The sequence below is a fragment of the Pseudophryne corroboree genome, chromosome 2, assembly GCF_028390025.1.
Source record: "Pseudophryne corroboree isolate aPseCor3 chromosome 2, aPseCor3.hap2, whole genome shotgun sequence".
NCBI lineage: Eukaryota > Metazoa > Chordata > Amphibia > Anura > Myobatrachidae > Pseudophryne > Pseudophryne corroboree.
In genome coordinates this window covers 676,163,652-676,188,230 of record NC_086445.1, presented here as the reverse complement: position 1 = coordinate 676,188,230, position 24,579 = coordinate 676,163,652, and the positions used below count along the sequence as shown (strand labels likewise).

The 24,579-nt window shown below is 43.8% G+C and overlaps 1 protein-coding gene across 3 annotated transcripts in view; it reads right to left on the bottom strand.

Annotated features, from left to right (window-relative positions):
• CDK18 (cyclin dependent kinase 18) overlaps positions 1-23,114 on the bottom strand; it is a 330,987-nt gene extending 307,873 nt beyond the window's left edge. For all 3 annotated transcript variants that reach the window (XM_063955137.1, XM_063955136.1, XM_063955138.1), the window contains exons 1-2: positions 22,886-23,114; positions 22,115-22,235 (exon numbers count right to left, since the gene is read on the bottom strand). The gene's annotated coding sequence lies outside the window, so the exon portion shown is untranslated. The remainder of the gene's footprint in view (positions 1-22,114; positions 22,236-22,885) is intronic.
• Between the last annotated feature and the right edge of the window lie 1,465 nt (positions 23,115-24,579).

Here is a 24,579-nt window from a genome sequence, read left to right as displayed (position 1 = left end):
ACACGAAAGGGTGGTTTTGGCAAAACCAATCCAGATCCAAAACACAAGCATGGAACCAGAACCAAAACACAAAATATGAAAAGTGCCCGCCGCACATCTCTACTACCCCTTTTGCATCGCACAAATAACCCGGTATCGACACGGCATATTGCCGTGTCGTCACGGGTCAGTGTGCGATGTGAAAGCACTTTGCGAGAATTAGCGGGTCGTCTGACCCGGTAATTCAACCCGGTATAAAAGAAGGATTATACCCGGGTTGAATACCGGGTCAGGTGCAGTGTGAATGGGAGCCGCGTCGATGCGACACGGTTGCCATTCACAGCATAGGGAGAGGCGGCGCAGGAGATAAGCTTATCTCCCAGCGCTGCCTCCACCCTCGCCTCTGCTGCTGCTGCCCCCCCTCCCCCCCCCGCTGCTATGGCAACCGACCCGGTATATTGCCGGGTCGGAAAGCCAGCAAAGGAGAGCAAATGCCGGATCCCACCCGGTAAGGACACGTTTCTCTTACCCGGTGGGATCTGGCATTTGCGATCTGAAAGCGGTATACTTAAAATATAATTGAATCCATACTCCCTACAATAGCACCTAACCCTTAGTTTCTGCCGCCTTGCTGCTTTTTTGAGTGTTACGACCACAGATGCAACACTGTTTATAAACCATGTCCTACAATGTTTTGTATTGTAAGACACTGTTTTCTTGTTTTGCTCATTTGTCTATGTACTTTGTTAGGTGCAGCTGAAACCCTTGTGGGGCCATGTAAATAAAGGACAATAATAAAAATTATATATACAGGGTATACAGTATATGTATGTGTATATATATATATATATATATAGTCCATGGATGAGTCCGGCACTCAGCTTCCCCGTGGGGGTGTAAGCTCCGGTGCCCTCCCAGGGGGGTGAACCCCATATAGAGCCAACGATATAGGCGGCACTCGGAGACTTGCACGAAATGGGTGAAAAAACAGCCAGATGAGTTTTATTGAAGTAAAACTCACCTGGCTGTTTTTTCACCCATTTCGTGCAAGTCTCCGAGTGCCGCCTATATCGTTGGCTCTATATATATATATATATATATATATATAGCTTCGAAAGAATGAGGCGGCACTCAGCAGTCTATGGTGAACAGGTTAACTCTGTCAAGTGTAGCTTTATCGACGTTTCGGGGTGCAAGCCCCCGTCTTCAGGACACACTAGTCTGGGAGGGAGGGCACCGGAGCAGGAGCTTGGCTCAGATAGCCCATGGGGGAGTGCCAGACATTCTGCTTTGGATATATATATATATATATATATATATATTTACACACACACACACACACACACACACACACACACACACATCACGTGTGACACAATACTTGTTACCTGTACTAGTTTTTTCCATGTTCATCTATTTAAAAGAATATGAGAATGAAGTAGTGGCCGGGTCCTTTGCTAGTCCATAGCAAAGATGCCTATGTTTCCAAGCAATTTAAAAAACCCCAATATACTTGAAAATCTGTTTGATGACCGCGTGGCCTTTGTCCCTGTTCAACCATAGACCACAGATCACAAGCCTGCCCACAGCCAGCAAGGACACTAATATGGTACTTTGTGAAGGACAGTGCATTTAAAACAGTATTTGATCTATATCATATTGTCTGTGTCATTACTTTACAGAAAATGTTTGCTCTGGGTATTTCACAATGCAATGCAGGTAACTTTGATCTCTCCCACACAGTTTTCTTTATACCTACTCATCCAATTATGCACTGTACATAGTTTAAGTATAAAATGAAATCTATACTGTATTTCATAAGGGCAAAGAAAATTTGCCTGAAAAATTGGTGTTTTTTTTCCAGAGATAATGCTGTGCCCTATATACTAATGGGGTTATGGAGAGTAGGTTTATTGACTTGAACTTGATGATTTTATTGCCAGAACAAACGTATTCAGAAATGCTTTAATCTTGGATGCTGACTCACGCATGCACACAACTAAGTATGGCCTGGTAACATGGAAAGTAACCTATTGCTCTGGTCCAGCTGCCTGGGAAATATTTAATTGCCACAGCTTTGGTGAGTTTAATAATTATAAACAGGTCTCTAGATCAGAGGTCCTCAAACACAGTCCTCAATGCACCCCAACGGTCCAGGATTTAGTTATAATTATGGCTCTGCACAGATGGTTAAATCAAATAGACTGAGGTGCTAATTAAGTCCCCTGTGGCCAATCATGGATAAACTTTAAACTGGACCGCTGGGGTGCCTTCAGGACCGCGTTTTGAGAACCTCTGCCCTAGATACATTCTAGTTTGTCACCGAAACTTTGGGATAAGATTTGTCCTATTATAGTACTACAGTAAATTAACTATATGGGTAATGGCAGTGTATATGTAATCATCTGTGCACTTTGCATCTTAATGGATTAACTGTTTAGGTCTTCTTTTATGTACAGTCATAATGGATAAAGGGGCAAATGTATTAAGTCTGGAGAAGTGATACAGCAGAGCAGAGCTGTTTCTAGCCAATTTGGCTCCCAGGTGCGAGATTTAAAAATGTGCCCCCCATGACATAAAAAAATGTGCCCCCCCACACACACACACAGATAAAAAAAAACCTTGAGCGCGCACCCAGCGAGGGGGCGTGGCCTCATCTAAATAGGTGTGGCCTCATTTAAATGGGCATGGCCTCGTCTGAAAAGACTACCTCACAATCCAGTTTTTGACCCTGCTCCAACAGATCACGACCACCACAGGAAAAAAAAAATTCTACCATATTAAGCCCCACACAGTAATGCCCCCTGCACCATATTATGCCACACACCGCAATGCCCTTGATACATTAAATCCCCACACTACGGCAGGCAAGAGTCCCCATTTCACACATTACGGCAGGTGTCCCCATTTTACACATTGAGAGAAAGAGAGAGAGAGAGAGAATACTTACAGAGGCGATTACCGCTCTTCGCCCCGCCTCACCAGTCGCTCCTCGCGCCGGCCTTTCCCTCTTCCTATCTTGGATCCCCCTCTGTACTCCGCTCGGGGGGGGGGCGGGAGTTTCGCGGAGTGATGGGGTTGCGTCGTGACGTAACGACGCAAACGCGTCATTCTGTGAAACTCCGCCCCCCGAGTGGGTTACTCGGGGAGAAATAGGAGGGGGAAGCAGAGAGCCACAGTTAGTGCCGCGGCGGGCGCCCAGTGCGGTTGCACTGCTCGCCTGCCCCTAGAAACGGCCCTGCAGCAGAGATAAGTGGGAGGTGATAACGCACCAGCTAATCATTACAGGTTTGAAAAATGACAGGAGCTGATTGGCTGGGGCATTATCACATTCCACTTATCACTGCTTTATCATTTCTCAAGGCTTAATACATCTGCCTTAAAGGCCCAAATGTAGTAAGCTTTAACAAATGATAAAGTGGAGACAAATAAAGGGGCAGATGTATTAACCTGGAGAAGGCATAAGGAAGTGATAAACCAGTGATAAATGCAAGGTGATAAACACACCAGCCAATCAGCTTCCATATGTAAATTAACAGTTAGGAGCTGATTGGCTGGTGCATTATCACCTTGCACTTAACACTGCTTTATCACTGGTTTATCACTTCCTTATGCCTTATACAGGTTAATACATCTACCCCAAAGAGTGATAAAGTACCAGCCAATCAGCTTCCTAACTGCCATGTCACAGGCTGTGTTTGAAAAACGACAGTTAGGAGCTGATTGGCTGGTCATTTATCTCTCTTTATCTGTATCCACTTTATCTCTTGTTAAAGCTTAATACATTTGGGCCAGAGTTAAGGGGGGCACACACGGAGAAATCCATGTTTAAAATCTAAGCAATCTGACTAGATTGCTTAGATTTTAAGCACAGATCTTCCGTGTGTATGCCCCCCAGCGATAGCGTTGCGCGGCCCCGCACATCGCTATCGCCGGTGCTAGATTGAGCCTGCATGCAGGCTCAATCTAGTGGGTCGCTCACTTCACCGCTGTGTGACGTGAGCGGCCCCCCGTCGTCGCCCCCCCTCTCGCTCAGCGCATTGCGCTGTGCTGAGCGGGGGGAGAGATGTGTGCTGAGTGGTCTGTGTTAAGATCGCTCAGCACACATCTCTCCCGTCAGTACCCCCCTTTACATTTCAGAGCACTTTCACTTTTACTGCAAATCTAATTTACTAAGAGATTTAGGAAGAGTTAAATCCTCTCCCATCTGTCTCCACTGTCATATGCTAATAATGCATCACTTAAAAGAACAGCATGTTTGGGAAAGAGCCAGTCTGTTGTCCCAGATATACATACTGTACTGTGTCCTAGTAGTTTACACCTGGACTGAGGACTCTAGTATCGGCTTCAACTCAGTGAGCAGGCTTTAACAGTGACAAGTGTTTGGCAGGGAGTGTGTATGAAACATGAGGAATCATGCCTTACTTCTAATGGGATATAGGAAATTCTGTAACAGATCATCTGATTGTATGTACAGCAGTGGCGGATTTAGGGGGGGGGGGGCACCAAGGCATGTGCCCCCCCTGTCATTTTTAGTAGATTTTTGCATTTTTTTTTTAAGTGCGCACGGCGGGCGCGGCGCGCACTTCCGTTATGATGAGGCTGCTGCAGCTGCTAATGGTCCAGGATTGGCTCCCTTGAGAAACGTGACATGCAGTCAGTCAGTGCATGTCACGTTTCTGTGCAGAGGAGCCGAGCAGGAGGAGGTCCCAGCTTCAGCCCGCCGCCGCCGCTACTGAGGGACAACACCATCCGTGACCCAGCCGCCAGTCACACAGCGCTGCGCAGCCGGCCCTGATCACCCCCTTCCTCCTCCCCCACATGGAGAGCCGTGGCACAGGCAACAGTGCCCGATCCGACCACCCGCCCTTTTCAGTTGAGCCTGACAGGGGATGTAGCTGCTATGGGGCATGGACTTTTTACAGGTCCCGCCGCTCCCCTGCAACCAGACACCTGTATTGTCTTCCAACGCTGGTACTTTAGCCCCACCAGCTCTCCCCAGAGCTCAGCTCCATGCTGCAGAGTGCACGCTGCACGGAATCTAGGATTTCCACCCCTGCGCCTGCCCTGCCACCTGCTCAGGACCTAGGTGAGTGCCTTGCCGTAATGTGTAAAAAGAGGACTGGGGGACTCTGTCTGCCGTAATGTGTAAAAAGGGGACGCGGTCTGCCGTAATGTGTAAAAAGGGGACGCGGTCTGCCGTAATGTGCAAAAAGGGGACGCTGTCTGCCGTAATGTGTAAAAAGGGGATGCTGTCTGCCGTAATGTGCAAAAAGGGGACGCTGTCTGGCGTAATGTGCAAAAAGGGGACGCTGTCTGCCGTAATGTGCAAAAAGGGGACGCTGTCTGCCGTAATGTGTTAATAGGGGGACGGTCTGCCGTAATGTGTAAAAGGGGCTCTACCTGGTGTAGTGGCGCTACTGTGCGGGCGTAATTTGAATAATGGAGACTACTGTGCACCGTAGTATGAATTGGTATTATTTTGTGGCCACACCCCTTCCCCATGAAGCCATGCCCCTATATATTTTTTGCGCGCCTGCGGCGCGCACTGCCCCTGTCTTGCATGGGGAGGAGGGAGGCGCCAATGCCATTTCTTTCACATAGCGCCAAAATGCCTAGTTACGGCACTGGTGGGTACCTATCAGGAGCAGTGGGTACTCGACTGGACTGTACTCCTGGGCACCTGGCTACACAGCAGAAGTGGGTCTGATGTCAGAGGGCTTCCAGTTCAGATGGAGATGCTTAATTCAATGTGTATGTATGCATGTAACTGTATTAATGTGTGTATATATAGCCAGTTGGTGCATCCCTCCCCTCTGTAGAATAACATATCCCCCCCACCCCACTATTGGCCTTCCATATGGAGGAGACACCCTCACTGCTGCCCTACCCTCCATATCCCCCCTTCCCTCCTCCTACTGCCCTTGTTGTGAGGCCACGCGCACGTTCATGGGACCGCATGCTGAAGGCGTGCCCCCCCTGTCATTTTTTCCTGGATCCGCCCCTGATGTACAGTATAACACTACAGTTCCAATGAGTTATGAAAATTGCATAGTCACTATAGAGATCAGTATGTGCCATATTAATATCAAGCACTATTATATAACCAATTCACTGCGCTTACTAATAAAGAGAATTTTATATTTCCTGTGTGAAAAACAGATTTTCAAACTAAAAATTATATGTGGTGGGTGTGACTGGATGTTTCTGGACTCAAGCAGTAAAGAGCTTACAATTTAATTTCAATGAAGTTAGCAGCATGGGTAATACATAAAGAAACTCCACTGAAATGATGGACTACTGAAATCAGTAGAAGATTTGTACATAAATAGAAACAGGTAACGTAATTCCACCAAATTTCTCAACATGTCCTAGACAGTGCTGGCACTGAAACCGCAGGAAAACAAGCTCAGGGTTCCCTACTAGAGAAGAAACTATACCCAGGTTAGATGACCAGGGCTGTTCCCACTGTTTTGTTCATATGTTTGTAAATCCAGTCATCAGGACACAGAGACATGTGAGTTCACTGCAGTGCTGTTTATTCCAACTCCAGACACACTGCACACTGGACCACCCACTTCCCAGCATCCCCCTGGTCCTAGGGACCATCACTGAAGATTCAGGCTTACACATGTTAGTAAGGGAGTGTCTACAAATATTAAGCATTCTAATACACTAACATCACATCCTCTTTTCTTTAAAGTTAAGCCCTATACGCTTCAATGCAACAATTAACAACGTCACATTTAGAACATCATCTAACACGTTTCAATGAGTCTCTCAGGTCTACGTATTTCCCTTTTGAGTCTTTCATACACAGTCTGTGTTTCATCGACCATGTTGGACCTTTCTAGAATCGTGGTTTGTTCACCATTATCAGGATCATCATACATGTCAGATGAAGGGTATTCTTCAGTCATGTTGTCTTAATTATGGTTAGGTTGAGATCTTAAATCCACCCGATTTCTTCTTACTTCCGTTCCACGCTCTGTACGTATAGTATAAGATCTTGGTGCTACTTGTGCTTGCACAATACCTTTCTGCACCCAGATACCTTTCTCATGATCTTTGAGACGGACTTGGTCACCCGATTTTAGATCAGATAAGCTTTTTGCTCGCCGGTCCTGGAATAGTTTCTGTTTCGCCTGTTGACGTTCCTTACTCAGTCTGACCAACGCTGAGTTATGTGTATTAAGCAGTTCATCATGTATCGGGAGATTTGCTCTAATCCTCCTTCCCATCAGCATTTGTGCAGGAGAAAGTCCATTCTGTAAAGGTGTACTGCGGTAGATTAAAAGACTTTTGTAGAAATCTTCTTTACCTTCTTGAGCTTTTTTCATGAGACTCTTTACAGTTTTTACTGAACTTTCCACCAACCCATTTGAGCGTGGATAGTGGGGACTTGACGTAGTATGGACAAATTCCCACTCATCAGCAAATTGTCTAAATTCAGCACTGGAAAACTGAGGACCATTGTCGTGAACACTTCCATAGGAACACCATGCCTTGCAAAGATTGACTTCATGCAATTGATTACGGCTATACTAGTAGTTGTATGTAGTGTCTTCACCTCAGGGTAGTTAGAGTAATAATCAGTCACGACAATGTACATTTTCCCATTACAATCAAACAAATCTGCGCCAACTTTCTGGTACGGTCTCTCTGGCACTGCGTGAGGACTCAGTGGCTCGACTTGTTGTTTCGGTCTATACGTAAGACATAATTCACATGTAGCTGTAGTCTGTGCTATGTCTTGGTTCATTCTTGGCCAATACATAACTTCACGTGCTCTCCTCTTACATTTTTCTTCTCCTAAGTGGCCTTCATGTATATTGCACAGCATAGTTTTTCTTAGTCATGCAGGTATGACAAACCTATTGCCTTTGTAAATAATACCATCGACAACTGTAAGGTCACTGCAGTACATCCAATAATCATGGATAGACAGTGGGCACGCATGTTTTTCTGCTGGCCAACCTTTCAGAATGATATCTTTCAACACTTTAATTGTGTCATCTGTCTCAGTTTCTTTCCTAATCTGTTCTTGTCTTGCAAGAGATACTGGTAGAGAAGCTACGATCAAATTAACATAGGCTTCTATCTCTTCATCCATCAGACTTTTGGAACCTTCACTTTTGTCCACAGCACGAGAAAGTGTATCAGCAATGTACATGTATTTGCCGGGACAGTACAGCAAGTGTACATCATATTTCTGTAGTCTGATAAGCATTCGTTGAATTCTCATGGGACAGTCATGTAATGATTTAGTCATGATAGCTACCAATGGCTTGTGGTCAGTTTCCACTGTAAATGTTTGACCATACACAAACTGATGAAATCGCTCACATGCATATATGATCGCTAGAAGTTCTTTATCTATCTGAGCATACCTTGTTTAAGCACTTGTCAGTGCTCTTGATGCATAGATTACTGGTTGCCATGTATCCTCATGTTCTTGTAACAGCACTGAGCCTAGGCCAAATTGCGAAGCATCTGCTGAAATTCTTATTCTTTTCGCAGGGTCAAAGAATTTTAGCACTGGTTGCTCTGTAATGATCTGTTTCAAGTTTTGCCAACTTTCTTCTTGTTCATGTGACCACATCCACTCGTTATCTTTGTCCAACAACCATCTAAGAGAGGCTGTTCATTCAGAGAGTTGAGAAATAAACTTTCCTAAGTAAGTAATCATTCCTAGGACTCTTCTGACGTCGTCTTTGTTGTTAGGACGTTCCATGCTCACTATGGCTGATATTTTCCTTGGGTCTGGTTTTACACCTTGATCCGAGACCACGTCACCCATAAAGGTAAGTGTATTCACGCCAAATTCACATTTGTCCTTGTTTAGCTTTAGATTCACTTTCTTGACAAGTTCCATTACTTGTCTCAATCTAGAATAATTTTATTCCTTTGTAGATCCCCAGACAATAAAGTCATCCATCATTGTTTCAACACCTGGAATATGTTCAAAAATCATGTGTATCTTTTTGTGATATACTTCTGGAGCAGACAATATTCCATATGGTAGTCAAAGAAATCTGTATCGACCTTCTGGTGTATTAAATGTACAAAACTTTGAGCTGGCCTCATCTAGCTTCATTTGCCAGAATCCTGAAGATGCGTCCAATTTACTGAACCATTTTGCTTCCGCAAATTGCGACATGATTTCATCTCTGGTTGGTAGTTTGAAATGTTCTCGTTTAATAGCTTTGTTTAAATCTCTGGGGTCTAGACATATTCTGAGTTGTCCATTTTTCTTTTCAACAATTACTAAGGAGCTTACCCATTCAGTAGGCTCATCAACTTTCTGTATCAAACCCAAGGCTTCCATGCGATTTAACTCTTGTTTCAGTTTTTCTCTCAGTGCAAACGGCACTCTTCTACAGGGGTGTATCACTGAAGAAACTTGCATGTCTATATTTATTTTATGCTCTCCAGGCAAACAACCTTGACCTTCAAACAAGTCTCTGTATTCTGTAAACATCGATTTGCAGTCAGCTTCTACTTGTGATGTCACCATAAAACTTTCTTTAGCAAGCTTAGTTTCTCACAGGAACTTAATCCTAGAATCGGTTGCACATTTTTATCCACAATCAGTAGAGATGTTTTAAACTGTTGTCCCTTATATTTCAGTGTCACTAAGCATGTACCTTTCACAGGAATTTCCTCCCCAGTGTACCCTGTAACTTTCACTTTGGCTGGATGAATTTTAGGTTTTACTCTAAAAGTCTTATAGTCTTGAAACAATATTAAATTCACCTGCGCGCCAGTATCAAGCTTAAAGGGAATGACAATCTCGTTCACAGTTAAAGGGACAATCCATTCTTTCTTATCTGCACTGCAAAGTACAATGCAATCCACAAAGAATTCCTCTGTTTGTTTAACAGCATGCACATTGCTTGTTTCCCTTTTCATTTCACAGCATTTGGCAAAATGATTAAGTCTACCACATTTCATGCAGGTTTTACCATAAGCAGGGCACATTTTAGGATTGTGTGCATTTCCACAACTACTACACATTTCCTTATTAGACTGTGGCTTAGACTGCTTCATTCTTGAGAATGGAGGTTTAGTTGACTCTGTGTTCTGCACTACATGGACAGCAGCATCAACTTCCTTGTGTAACTTTTTGGCTTGAAATCTAGTTATTTCTGCAGATCTGCACATAGTCACTGCCTTATCTAGTGTTAGGTCTTGCTCTCTCAGCAATCTCTCTCTGAGTCCATTATCAGGTATTCCACAGACAATACGATCTCTAATCAGTGAATCCTTTAAATCACCAAACTCACAGGTTTTACTAAGTGATTGCAGCTCTGTAACATACTGATCAAATCCATCTCCAGACTTCTGATCACATGTGAAAAACTTATATCTTTCATATGTCACATTTTTCCTTGGCACAAAGTAATCTTCAAACTTTTGCATGATAGCACCATATTCTGCCCCTCATCAAACTGAAAACTATTATAAATGTCCAGCACATCCTCTCCTATCACATGGAGGAAAATGGATGCCTTAGTTTTGTCAGCCTCTGTATCAGCTCCACATGCAGCAAGATATATATTAAACCTTTGCTTAAATCTTTTCCAGTTTTCAGACAAGTTACCAGACATCAGCATGCTGGTTGGAGGAACTAGTTTATCCATGGTTACTCACTGTTTGAAGAGAGGAGCACACGGCAGGCTTTGCAGACACCGAGTATCACAGCCTTACAGACTGCTGCAGGATTCTTTCACACTCTGAGAGCACTAGCAGTCCAAGTTAAAATTCTTCTGACATGTTTTGTTCATATGTTTGTAAATCCAGTCATCAGGACACAGAGACATGTGAGTTCACTGCTGTGCTGTTTATTCCATCACCAACTCCAGACACACTGCACACTGGACCACCCACTTCCCAGCATTCCCCTGGTCCTAGGGACCGTCACTGAAGATTCAGGCTTACACATGTTAGTAAGGGAGTGTCTACAAATATTAAGCATTCTAATACACTAACATCACACCCACTATTAACAGAAAATCCCACAGAAGGGTCCCGCTGCAACACTTGGAATTTTCCCGGGCTGTGGAGTGGAGCCCTTCCCCCCAAAAACACACACATATCTATAAGTAATAACTAGCATTACTGCCTCACAACACTGAGGTCATGTGTTAAACCCACCATGACCCTATCTGTTAGGCAGTAGAGAGCCTGGCTGAGCCCAGGTACTTTTCAGGGTGTGTGGCCTGATCATGGCCGCAACTAGGGGGGGCTAAGGGGGCATGCACCCCGGGTGCAGAATCTGAAAGGGTGCAGAGATGGGTACTCTGCCTCCACTCCTTCCTCTCAGCCCTAAAGTGCTACCTTCTGCCGGGCCCAAGAACCCTCACTGTAGTTACCTGCTCCCCAGCACCACCAATGAAACGCCCCCCTTCCCTGCAAGTAGAACGCTAATGAATGAGGCAGGGGTGGTGACCAAGGACTCTCCAATCCCCTCTAATTTCCCAAGCGCTGGTCCATGGCCGCTCACACACTCATGTGCCTGTGTAAGCGATGTCTGCCCCCAGGCCTTTTCCCCAGCGCCTCCCCCTTCCAGCAGAGGAGGACAGGGTCCTAAGAAGCTATCTACTGCTGGGTCCTAGTACCCTCGCTGCAGGTCCCCTCTCCCCAGTACCACGAATGTGGACTCATGGTAAAACCAACCCCCCCCCCCCCCCCCGGCAACTAGAACAATTATGAATTGGGTGGGGGTGGCCGTTAACACACTCCTGTACTTCTGTAAACTGTGTCTGCCCCCTTTACTGCTCGGCAGCGCGACCAGAAGGGGACATGGCGAGAGGAAGCAGTAGCAGCCACGGACAGCTGCTGCCTCCAAAAGTGTGGTCCTAGGTCCCAACCTGCATGAAGGGCTTTGTTGTCCTACAGCAGTTGGAGTCCCCTTCCCCCAGGGTATGTGATACAGTGACTGCATGGCTTATATCAGGTATATAACACCAGCCAGTCCTAGGGACTCCTCTCTGCAGTCAGGATAACCCACATTGTGTGTATGTCCCTCCCCAGAAGGTTGGTACTTCTCCTCTTTAATTGGTTGTAGGTCCTTACTGGCATACTGGGCTTTGTAGTCCTACAGCAGTTGGACAGTCAGAGTCCCCCACAATACTGTATCTGAGGTGCATGTTAGTTTTCTTGTGTTCCTATCCATTTCCCTAGAGAATGTGTACTGGATGCACCCTGACGATGCTGGTTGTCACTTTGCCAACTGTTCATTCCTGTGTTTTTGACATGGTTCCAAAAGTGTGTATGTGTGCATGGGGGGCGCCAAATTACTGTCTTGCCCCGGGTGTCAAAAATCCTAGTTTTGGCCCAGGGCCTGATTGTGAGTGGCATGGCCAGTGGCATGCACGGCAGCATGTACTGGGCTGAGGGCTGCTGTGTACTGGGGAAGAGCTGCTGCTGCCAGGTAAGGGGATGAAACCGTTGCTGGGGTTAACGGAGAAATGCGTTAAGGACCTGCCACGCTGCTGTTTTAAGCCCCTGCACGTTACCTATTCACTGCCACAGTCTGAGCCTTTTCAACAGCGGCACCTGCTACAGCCATTTAGCCATCTGGCAGAGAGTTGCGCCCTCCCTCCCCTCTCATATCCAGCTGATACCGCCGCTCCCACATCAAAATCACGGACCCTGTGTGCTGATCGTTGGTCTCGCTGGACCACACTGGAACCAGTGGTGAGCAAACAAAACTTTAGGCGGGTGGGGAGGTGGTAGCATAGCGCATTATCTTTGACCACGCCCACAGTTCAGCTTTACAGCTATCATAAAAGCATCTTTAATTAGACTTTTTTAGTCTATCAACGTGTGCTGTGAGCGCCCAGTGGACCATTATTTGAACTTCATTATATATGGACTGACTGTTGGTTTATCAGGTGATTCCAAAAAATGTGCTATATTGTGCTTCAATATCAGCAGTGCTATCGTTCTCAAATAAATGTTTTTTAAAAATATTTTTTATTCTACAATATTAATAAATTGTCTGAGACAAAAATATTTAATTCTTATAAGCGCTCTCTTGTGATATTTATGGTCATAGTTTTCTTTAGGTAAGGGGATGTATCTGGGCCCCCGCAAGGCCCCCCATCAGACCTGAGCCTGGGTAATTAGTACCTGACCGCCTCAGCGCCACTGCCTATCTGTGTGGAGTTTGTATATTATACCCATGCTGGCGTGGGTTTCCACCGGTAACTCCGGTTTCCTCCCACAATCAAAAAATGTATGGGTAGGTTAATTGGCTCCCAACAAAATTAACCCTAGTGTGAAAGTGTGTGCGTGTGCATGTGGTAGGGAATATAGATTGTAAGCTCCACTGTGGCAGGGACTGATGCGATATTGTGTCCCTAGAGTATTTATCACCTCGATGATCCCACTATAATAGTTGGGAATATTTAAACCCTATTCCATTAAACATAATAAAGAAACAATGAGCCTGATTCAGAGTTGTACATAAACCTGATGGTTTCCGCACTAGTACAAAGTTTACCAATCAGCGCATATGTGGGATCTGTACTGTGCATGTGACGATTTTGGTCTGCGATCTAAGGGCATATGCCCCAAAGCTGCAGCATGACTGACATGATACAGCTGTTTGGAAAAGCAGGGGTGGCAGCAGGCTCCGATTCACCCCTGTTTTGTAGGTTAGCCAATGCTCATGCAAGTGATCCAATGGCTGAGTCTTCGGATGCAGCAGCGGATCATAGGAGGTGTCTAGTTATACAAGACATCTCCTGCTGCATTAGCATCATTTAGCAGTAGTGGCTGCGACAGCTGCTACTGCTTACCGTGATCTCTGAATCAGGACGCATGTAAATAAAACACTGTTAAATTGCGTTTTATTGAAATAAAAACATAAAATTATTGATTAAAAAAAATTGGTATTATTCTTTATGTGTAATCATATGATATCTACTTGGATTCCACTGAGAAGTATTCCTAATTTGTAATTCATTGGAAAAAGTGCTTTATTTGTAATGCAATTCTATCTTCTTGCATAGGAATCCTTCTTAATGTGTAATCCAAGCAACATCTTCTTTATGTGTAATCAAATGGAATTATTTTTCTCAGAATCCATAGAAAATGTCTATAAAAACCCTTGTGTAATGCATGGAAGATGTAAATAAAAACCCACAATAGACTATGTGAACTGCTCCACTAGTATACCCACTGTAGATTAACTGTGGTGCTTCTGCATTGGTGCTCAGCCAATCTTCAGCATAGTCCCATGTTTGCTGTGATGTGATTGGCTGGCAAGGGGAATTTTGAGTCTCTCTGGGTTAGAGCGCTCAATACATACCCTCCAACTGTACCTTTTTAATAGGTACAGTACCTTTTTTTTATGGTCTGTACCGATTTTTGGCTGTCCAAACTACCATTGAAAGTATAGGAAAAGGGGCGTGACCACGCCCCCTTTACCCGTGGCCACGCCCCTTTTCCTCATTTGTACCGATTTTTATGTGTAAAATGTTGGAGGGTATGTCAATATTGAAATGTCACTTGGTAGGGTCCTTGTGTGGCCTGGGAAATGAGTGATAGCCTGGCAATAAATGTTCATCTGCTTAAGGGGCCCTTTTCTTTGCCCTGCCCAGCATGAATGGGCACCTACACAGTATTTCTCTGTTTGGGCTTTCACTTACAGAAATATTGTTGTGGGGCCCGGCGATGGCTAGTTATGTCCATGAACAGAAGCAGAGTTACCATTTTAATTAATTTTATCACAATCTATAAATGTATTCAGAATTTAAATTACCGATTCTTTTAGATCTCCAAATGTTTGAGTGGCAGCCAAATGTGAATACATACTGGAGGCTGCTCAGTATAAAATTGTATTAATTAATAATGGCATTCTGTACAGGAAGAATTGCAGTAAATTACCTTTTTCTTTTTCACGCAGACTGGACAGGATTTGCAGATATAAGTATGTGATGTAAGATCATTGCATGCAACAGATGCAACCAATCTACATGATGACGTATTATTATAAAAACTCATTAAGACAACTGATCTTTTTCAAGATAGATATACTGGCCGCAGACGGGCTGATTCACAGTTTGGAGCAAAGCAAAAGAGGAGCACAGTTACACCTTGGTAAAACCATGTTGTACTGCAGGTGGGACAAATTTAAGTTAGGATGGGCGCAGCATCATAGCTGCACTTAGGAGACATATATGGGGGTGATAAGAGTGGAGAAGTGAGCCAGTGGAGAAGTTGCCCATGGCAACCAATCAGCATTGACGTAACATTAACAATTTGAATACTATAAAAGTATACAGAGCAGTTGATTGGTTGCCATGTGCAACTTCTCAACTAGCTCACTTCTCCACTTTTATCACTGCTTAGTACATCTCCCCCATATTCCATGAAGCTGCTCTGGCTCCAGCTTGCGTGTAATGAAATCTGCCCCTAAATTGCAGTTTAAAAAACAAGTTGTCCAGTATTTGTGGGTTAGATTCAAAAGCAGCCAGTATTTATTCTGCATGCAAAAAAATAAATGTATTTGCTACACTTGTCATTGCAGCATGGTCTGTCCGGGTATAAAGTTACTCCGTTTTTGTTTCCAATGGTCCCAACTATGAATCATCCCTATAGTACTGTATGTAACAAACATCATTTTGGATGTGGTTTTCTATCTACTAATAACTGGGGAAAAAATGTTAAGCCCCATCCATTTCCAAGAATCTTGTTTTTGGTCCAGAACTCCAGTGCTACAAATGGTATGCCTAATTTCAGCCTTGAGGAAAACCAAACTGCCATAAGGATTGTAGGCTTGTGAGCAGGGCCCTCTTACTTCTTGGACACTAACATTTTAAAATGTCACCTGAATCAGGAATACAGATTTTTTTTTTCGAAATACCATGCTATAGATTTGTTAATTTACAACTTAAATGCAGTTGACAATTATTCCCTGTACTATGGGGGTCATTCCGAGTTGATCACACGCTGACGATTTTCGTAGCGCAGCGATCAGGTAAAAAAACTGCAAAACTGCGCATGCGTATGCACCACAATGCACACGCGCATCGTATGGGTACAAACAGCATCATTGGTGTGCAATGCTTCTAGCGACGATTCCATCATCATCAGCCAATCGCAGGGAGATTGACAGAAAGTGTCAACTGGGTGTCAACTGACCATTTTCTGGGACCGTTTTCTGGGAGTGGTAGGGAAAACGCAGGCGTGACCAGGCGTTTGCAGGGCGGGTATCTGACGTCTATTCTGGGACCTCCAACGCTAGAATCATCGCACAGGATAAGTAAATACAGGACTGGTCTTGTTTTGCACAAAATGTTTTTGTAACTCTCGGCTGCACATGCGATCGCACACTTGCAAAGCGAAAATACACTCCCCAGTGGGCGTCAACTATGCGTTTGCACGGCTGCTAAAAGTAGCTAGTGAGCGATCAACTCGGAATGAGGGCCTGTATGCTACAGATAACCCACAGCAACTATTCAGATGCTAGAAAAATGACAGCTACAATCTGATGGTTGCACAATCTGAAAGATACTGGGCCTGATTCTTAGGCCTAAAGCAAGAAATAGAAAGTAACTGTGCACCTTGGTAAAACCAAGGTGCCCAAAGCAGCCCAATAGGAGGAACAGATTTATAATGTGCAGACTGAGAGATTTATATGGGAGAGGGGCATACTAGCATGTGTGGGCTATATGCAAAAGCAGCCAGTATTTACCCCACGTGCAAAAAAAGTATGTATCTGCACCAGATGAAGTGGAAATGCCAGCTGTTAGAATCCTGGTGTTCAGGAGACCGATGCCAGAATCCTGACAGCTGGCATTTTACCGATGGATGGGAGCCTGACACCCGCCTGGTATTCCCACTCAGTTGGTGGGCTCACACCACCAACCGAGTGGGTATAGAACCTATGATGAACGAAGCGTGCCACTGAGCCCGAATCGTGGCGAGCGCATCGAGCCCTCAATGGGACTCGCTGCCTTTCTGCCGGGTTTACGGCAGATGGGATGCCACTGTGGGTATACTGACACTCAGCATCTCATCTGCCTGTATATCATACCGGATCCATCTGCACAAACTTGTTCTTATTCCTAACCCAGAATCAGGCCCATTACCTCCACTATATTAAAGATCAGGCTGGAGCACGCTCAGCACACATCTCTCCCACATCGGCCCGTCTATATGTGCCTTTAGGGCCAGCTCTGCACATTAGTAGTACAACAGGTTTTGTCCAGGTGCAAAGTTACTGTACTTGCTTTTTTTGCTAACTCAGAATCAGCCCCTGTGTAAGCATTTCTAAATGGAACAAGGTAAAACAAATGCTCAGAACTGTAAGAATAAACTGTATACACCTAGATAATGGATTGCGGATACAGAGGTGCAAAGCTTGGGTCTGACCAACGCGCCAGAAAACGGTGCCTGCATGGTTTTCCAGCATTTTAATGTGACTCCTGGTTTACATTGCTGCCTGTAGAATCAGCAGACATATATTGCTCGTTCTATTTTGTCAGCGGATTTCTCACATCTCTTTCCATATGGAATGTGACATGATAAAATGCTCCCAAATCGCTCATCTGAATGAGTCCTTACTTAACATTTCACTTTGTACCATTAAGTACAGTACATTACCCAATTTTAACGGACATACAGAGCCTAATCTTTTTCATAATTGTATTCCATACACCATAAAAACACGCTGATTTATAGGCTATGTGCCACATTATATACAACAGATATCCATTTTCTATTCAATATATCATGTTCATTAGCATAACTGCCACAAAATCTAATTTCAGACAACAGATAATTCCCATTCTCTCAGTTATTTGGGGGATTTAATTAGCATGCTGAATGGGAACGGCCGTTAAGCTGCCTGTAGTACTGGCACCGAGCTATATTCCATAGCAGAGCATCAAATGCAAAAGTGCAATCAACACTGTAAGCTGTAGAAAGAGGCCTGCGTGAAAGGTAAGTCAGACCACCTATTGGTGCACAGTACAAATGTTATGTATGCCTGTGTTGATTAAATCAGCCCTCTGTGAATGGAGCCAGCTGCTTTGATTCCCACTTAGTTATACAGCTGCCCTTGTTAATTAGTAATGAAACAGACAGGAGACAAAGGTAAAGACAAGGTTACAAAAGGTTTCTAGTAACAGAAGGGTTAAAGATTATTACTATAGCAGGCGCCTTATCTTCCTGGCTTTGTAACTATTCCTCTGTAGGACAGTGCAAAACCAATTTTTCAACATCATCTAAAAAGGGTTAAACACCCACACAAATCTTCACAGTCAGCGCAAAAGAAAGATGACCCGGATTTTATTTTTTTTGCCACACAGACCACATATTATCACAATGGGCCGGATTAAAATGTCCCATCTAACATCCCCAATTTTCTCCCCTTTCGCACCCAGTGCAGTCGGGTTTAGACGAGCAAAGCACCTAAACCCGACTAAACTAATGGGCGCCCAAACGGGTCTCTTTACACGCATTGCAGCCCACTACCTCCGGTGGTATCGAGCTGAAATAATCGTCGCTCCCCTCGGCAGTAACATTAGAATATCGCTGGTGGACGTGATCGTGGCCGGGAGGGGGAGAGCACATTTGAATCCGGCCCAATGATTTCATACTGAGACTTATGCAGATTGTGTTGTTGATGCAAACAAGCACTATCATTCTTTCCATTTAACACTTTTTTTCCACCTTTTTCTGCTTGTTGCTTCCTTCATCCCCTAAGGCTGTCTCTGTCAATCTGTATTCAATCTACTCACCCTTTTCACATCTGTTTATTAGGAAGGGACAACAGATTTAAAGACCAGCAATAGTTGCAAAGTCTTCAATTCCTGCAGCTAATAAAGAGTTAACATAGCTACTGCACTGCAGATCCACACAGCAGGGAAGGGGTTGCTTTAAGTGCTAATCCTGCTCTACCACAAACACACTCCTAGTTAGCTACTGACAATAGCAACTAATCTACAGCAGATATGACATTAAAAAAATAATACACCATTAATGATAACAAAAAAAAAACATTTAAAAGAACACAGATAACCATATTCACTATTAGTAACGTATTCAATATGTGTTACAAACAATGTATTATTTTGTTGGTGGCAATTTTGGGTTAAACATATCTTGCCTGTGGTTAATTATGGAAACAAGAACAGGTTGAAGGAAGTAATTTCTGTTTTTAAATGGACAGATATTTGTGCCAAGAAATGTAACTTTTTTTTTTTAACTTGTGGACAGACAGCCTATAATCATTGATTTCTAGTTGCCGTCAGTTTTATCATGGTCTACAACTTCAAGACTGGTGCCAATTGATATCTCTTGAAGCAATCTACTTTCTTGCCCATGAACAGTAAATGAATGTAGTGTAGGCAACAGTTCTTATTTTCAGGGACAGTCTCAGGTATTACAGATTTTTAAATACTGTTGTCCATGCTTTTCAACAAAGATCAACTGAACAGTTCTTCTTCTGAAGTTCTTCAGAATGATTAGCCTCTCTGCATCGGTGTATCATTCCTTTCTCTATATGAAGCTTTCCCATAATATCCCTTAAATCTGGGGCACCTATGGCTTACACAGGTTCTATGGCTGACTAAATTTAAAGCCTGCTTTTCACCTGGTTTTAATCAGTTTTAATAAACCTGTATAAATCAAAGGTATCCCAGATTAAAGGGATAGTATGTCAAGCCTATCTATATGTCATATATGTTAGGATTCAGGGCCGTAACTAAGGTGGGGCGGACGGTGCTTAGCACAAAGTGCATTTGCCCTGTGTGCGCACCGTCCACATCCACCCTCGATCGGCCGCCATCAGCAGCAGTTCTGCCGACCCTGTGTGCTCTGTCTGTGTGTGGCCGCACCTCCCGGCTGTCAGATACAGGGAAAGTCCGCCTCACTGCCAGCCTCTAGAGAGGAAAATTTGTCTGCGTCCCTGCTCCTTGCAGTGTCTGTCTCAGCTGTTGCCAGGTCCACCTCTTGCTCTGCTCCCATGTCAGGCAAGCCGCACCTCCCTCCTCTCACGTTGGGCAGCTCACTACAGTGGCGATCAGGCGCTGGCTACCTCACCCACTCTTCTGCCTCCCTTCGGCCCACCTCTCTCAGCTGCAGAGTGATCTAACAGGAGGCACCACATAGCGCAACTCCTTCACGCTGCTACATTGCCTCAGCACCCTCTCTCTAGCGGTCCGTTAGAGAGAGCACCCTCTCTCTAATGGAGGGGACATGGTGCACTAATTGGGGGTCAACATGCTTAAAGAAACATTTTGATACAAAAAAAATTAAAAAGCCATGTTGACCTTTGCACGTGACCACCATTTCCATGTCAACCATGTCAACCTTTCACATGTCGACAATTTGGTGTCGTCCTAGACATTGTCAACAATTATACTGTCGACCCATTGACCCATAATCGACTTTTATTTATCAACTATCCACTGGTGCCCGGATGCTTCCCACTCTGGCGCAGGGCTCCTGCTGCTGTCCCCTAATGGCTCCTTAAGGTGCAGCACACAGAGGGAAGATATTGGGGGTGGGGGATTAACCCCTGCAGTCTAAAAAAAGGGGCAGCACCTTTAAGTCCATCTTCTATATAAAAGTGAATCCCCATTGGGTCCATATATACCCCTTTCATATTGCACAAATAACCTGGTATCGACCTGGCATAATGCCGGGTCGACACGGGTCAGTGTGCGGTGTGAAAGCGCCATGTCGGAATTCCCAGGTCGCCTTACCCAGTAATCCAACCCGGGTTATAACAAGGGTTATTCCCAGGTTGAATACCGGGTCAGTGGCTGCGTAAGCGGATTCCCGGGTCTATGTGACCCGGGACCCGTTTACTAGATCGGGAGAGGCGGCGCGGAGATGAACTCATTTCCCTGTGCTGGCTCCGCCCCCCGCTGCTATGGCAACCGACCTGGCATATTACCGGGTCAGGAAGCCAGCGAAAGGGGTAGCAGAGTCTCACCCGGGAAGGACCCGTTTCCAATTCCCGGGTGGGATCCAGCATTGGAGATGTGAAAGGGGTATTAGTGGACCCTTTACTGGGGTATCACGTGTGTAAGGGACTCTACCATAGCAAAATGTGTATAAGGAGTTCTACTAAGATGTAACATGTATAAGGGATACTAGAGTGTGGTGTAATGTGATTGTACAATGTAATGTGAATTGGTACTATTCTGTGGCCACACTCCTTCCCCATGAAGTTATGCCTTTTTGGGCTCCTCTGGCGTGCACTGTCCCTACTATGAATATGGGTGGGGGCACCAATTCTTTTCTGGCACAGGGCACCAAAAGTTACAGCACTGTTAGGATATGTTGTATTGGAGGGGATGCGGTTATGTGACCGACGGTCAGGAACCCTATTGGAGTGCTTAAAATACAATATACATTTTAGAAATCCTTGTATTGATACATACTTAAGGTCCTATTTATTAATAGTTTTTTTAACTGGAAATTTATGTGGAAACTGCAGTTTCTGCATAACTTTTTGAATTGTTGCTACGGACTAATACCTAATGGAAGAGATTGCACAGAAATCTCCTGCAGAAGGCTAGTTAAGGCTGCAAATATGACCCTATTGTACCAAACTCTGAAGCAAAAATTTTCAGTGTTTGGTCCCATTTACTTCATCTTCAGATTGCATAAACCATTTTAAGCCTATGAAGGCTTACTCGCAGTAGAGAGATCTTCAAATCCCTCTCTCGAAGCCTCTATCCGGCAGCGGAAACTGACACACCTTCAAGATGCTTGGAAAGTTACTCGCTAATGATGTCCCTACAAGTTAGTTTTAATGTATAATGGGGGCATATTCATACAACATGAAATTATCTGTCACGACATTGGGTTGTTAATTATTCGGGTAGTGCCAGCATTATTAATACAATACATAGGCCACTTTGCGACTATTTAAAAACAAACAACTAAAAAAACAAAACAAAAAACAAAACAGTAAATCTATGCTGGACAAAACTTTGTAGGGTTTTCAAAACCTTATACTGGTAAAGGCAGCTTCTGAACAATACAGACATATTACCTCAGCGATATCTTTGATTTTTCCCCCCCATCAGATATTGACATATAGGTAGTTATAATAATTTGGCTGCATTAACCATTGGTGACAGATGAGTAATATAAAAGTTACCTTTTAGCTAAAGGTCACGGGTGCACAGTGAGGATCGGCAGAGGGGACCTGCTAAATCTTGGCAGCCAAGCGGTGTCCAGCTGAGTAGTCATATGTCCTCTGTATGACCAGTAGTGATTAGCTGTATGTACGGGTTATATTAGTTACTGTACTTTATTATGTGCTATATGTGCAATACATTGTTTATTTTATACATCATTTACTTAGAAAACACACAACATAAGTATAACCACACCAAAATGACATAACATATACATATATCACACAACATTATTAAAATGTAACTATATTAATACCTAGTTTATAGATACTATATATAAAGGTTGGGACATATATCAACATACTATCAGTTGTTATCATGTGTGACTGGGATTTAGTATAATCTTTTTTCCTTATAGTGCACCTAAAAATAGGACAGCCATAATACAGAAGTGCAGGAGTGTGAAGTTTACATCTTGTAGTTTCAACAAAAAATAAATAAATACATTGGGGTCAATATTTCTATGGCCCCTACAGTGGGCAATAGAGATTTTGTGCAACAAATTCTAAGCCAGTATGGATATAAAGTTATGTATAATTGTGCAACAGTATAGAGGCATACACACACAAATGTATACAGAACAACAGAAGATGTATTTGTAAATTGTAATATATTTCTATGTGCCAACATTACGCAGCATACATAAGACTAGTCTTCCCCTTTCAATTGATTTTAGATAAACAAGCATTGAGCTCTACAGTGTCATCCCTTTAAAAGAAATTCCACCTTACCTTTGCTCTATTTACACTGTACGCAGATAGGACTGGTAATGGCTGGGCAGATGATCTCCGTAAAATGTGCCCCCCCTTGCCTCACGTTTGGTAGATGCGATGCCCTCCCTGTCCACCTTTGCCCAGGACCTCACAGTGCGAGAGAGAGAGAGAGAGCTAGCTAGCAGCTGCCCTGTGAATGTGAGCCAGAAAGCCAGCCTGAGCCTCCTCCTGGCTCCCTCTGCTATCAAGCCCTTGATATGTCACTTTGGCTCCACCCCATTAAAGGCTACGGTGACATGCCAGGCTGCTGCCTATTCTTGGAGGGAAGGGTTTGGGCTGCAGAGGGGATGTGCCAGGGTCAGTGGGAGGATAGACGTGCCAGGCAGATGCAAAATTAAAGTTATCTCATTACAGCTGTGCAGAAGAAGGTGCTAGTATGAGCTGTCATTATCACAGTGATTGCAAAGCTTCTTGTGTGCATCACAGCAACCTACTCAATAAATATAGAACTGGTCTATAACATAAAATGTACTGATAATCTGTATTGAACTGAAATGCTGCAAATCTTTACCAAACGTAAAAGTAAGTATATGGGCCCTGATTCCGAGTTGTTCGCTATTTGATTTGCACGCAAGCAGCGTTCGCACAGCAGCGAACACATCGCACAAATGCAAACAAACGCCCACCACGCACTACTGCTAACGAGCATGCAACAATACACAAAATAGGTGTGTATTATGTAGCATTGCATGGTAGCGATCCGTTCGCATGACTGCCAAAATGCATCGCTAGCAACACATACCCTGTCGTACGTGTGCAATACCTTCGCAGGCTTACACATGTTTCGTTAGCTTGCAAATATTCGCACAGTGCTTGTTTTTTTTCCCCCTACATATTTCAATCCATCTCTTTCTCAATTAAGAAACCAATTAGGCTAAGGATTTGTAATGTGATTGTACACATCACATTCATAAAGACGAGTTAGAACACCTAATTGCACAATAACAATCAACAATTAAGGATTCCAATATATATTTTGGTAATTTGTGTAGCCCTATTTGCTCAATACCACAGATTTTAATGTTTAGAAATCCTTGACTGACATAATGTACATAACACAGTTTACCATATATGCTTGATGTTTTAATCTGTGTTAAAATGGGGAGTGATAAAGTGCCAAACAATCAGCTCCTTACTGTCATGTCACAGCCTTTTTTTTTTAAACTGTCTGTTAGTAGTTGATTAAGTACTCATTTCTCACTCTTCATTTTAACCCTGATGACACATCTCTACATATGTTACTTCCTTTTGAAACAACACAACACACCAATTTTGGGGTCAAAACATTCATTGGTTTAACATGCTTTCAAATGTATTTATTTTTTTCCAAAATAAAATAAATATATTTAAATTGGGCTTTTAAAGCCAGAATTCCATGCAGGAGGCCCCGGCAGTGGTGCTCCATGTTGTCCAATATTTGGGGGATTCCCACATTGGGCTCTCCAACTGCAGCATCTGTAATGAATGTAAACTATACCAAATTACTTAAACACATTGGGCAATATACAAGCAAGGCACAAAACACACTTTAACCGGTCACTAGCTACGTCAGGGATGTCAGACGTGTTTCCTTCTAGCTGTTGATGAACTTTACATACCAGCATGGCCTGCAATGTAATAAAAAAAACAGCCATGCTAAAAATGGTGCAGGC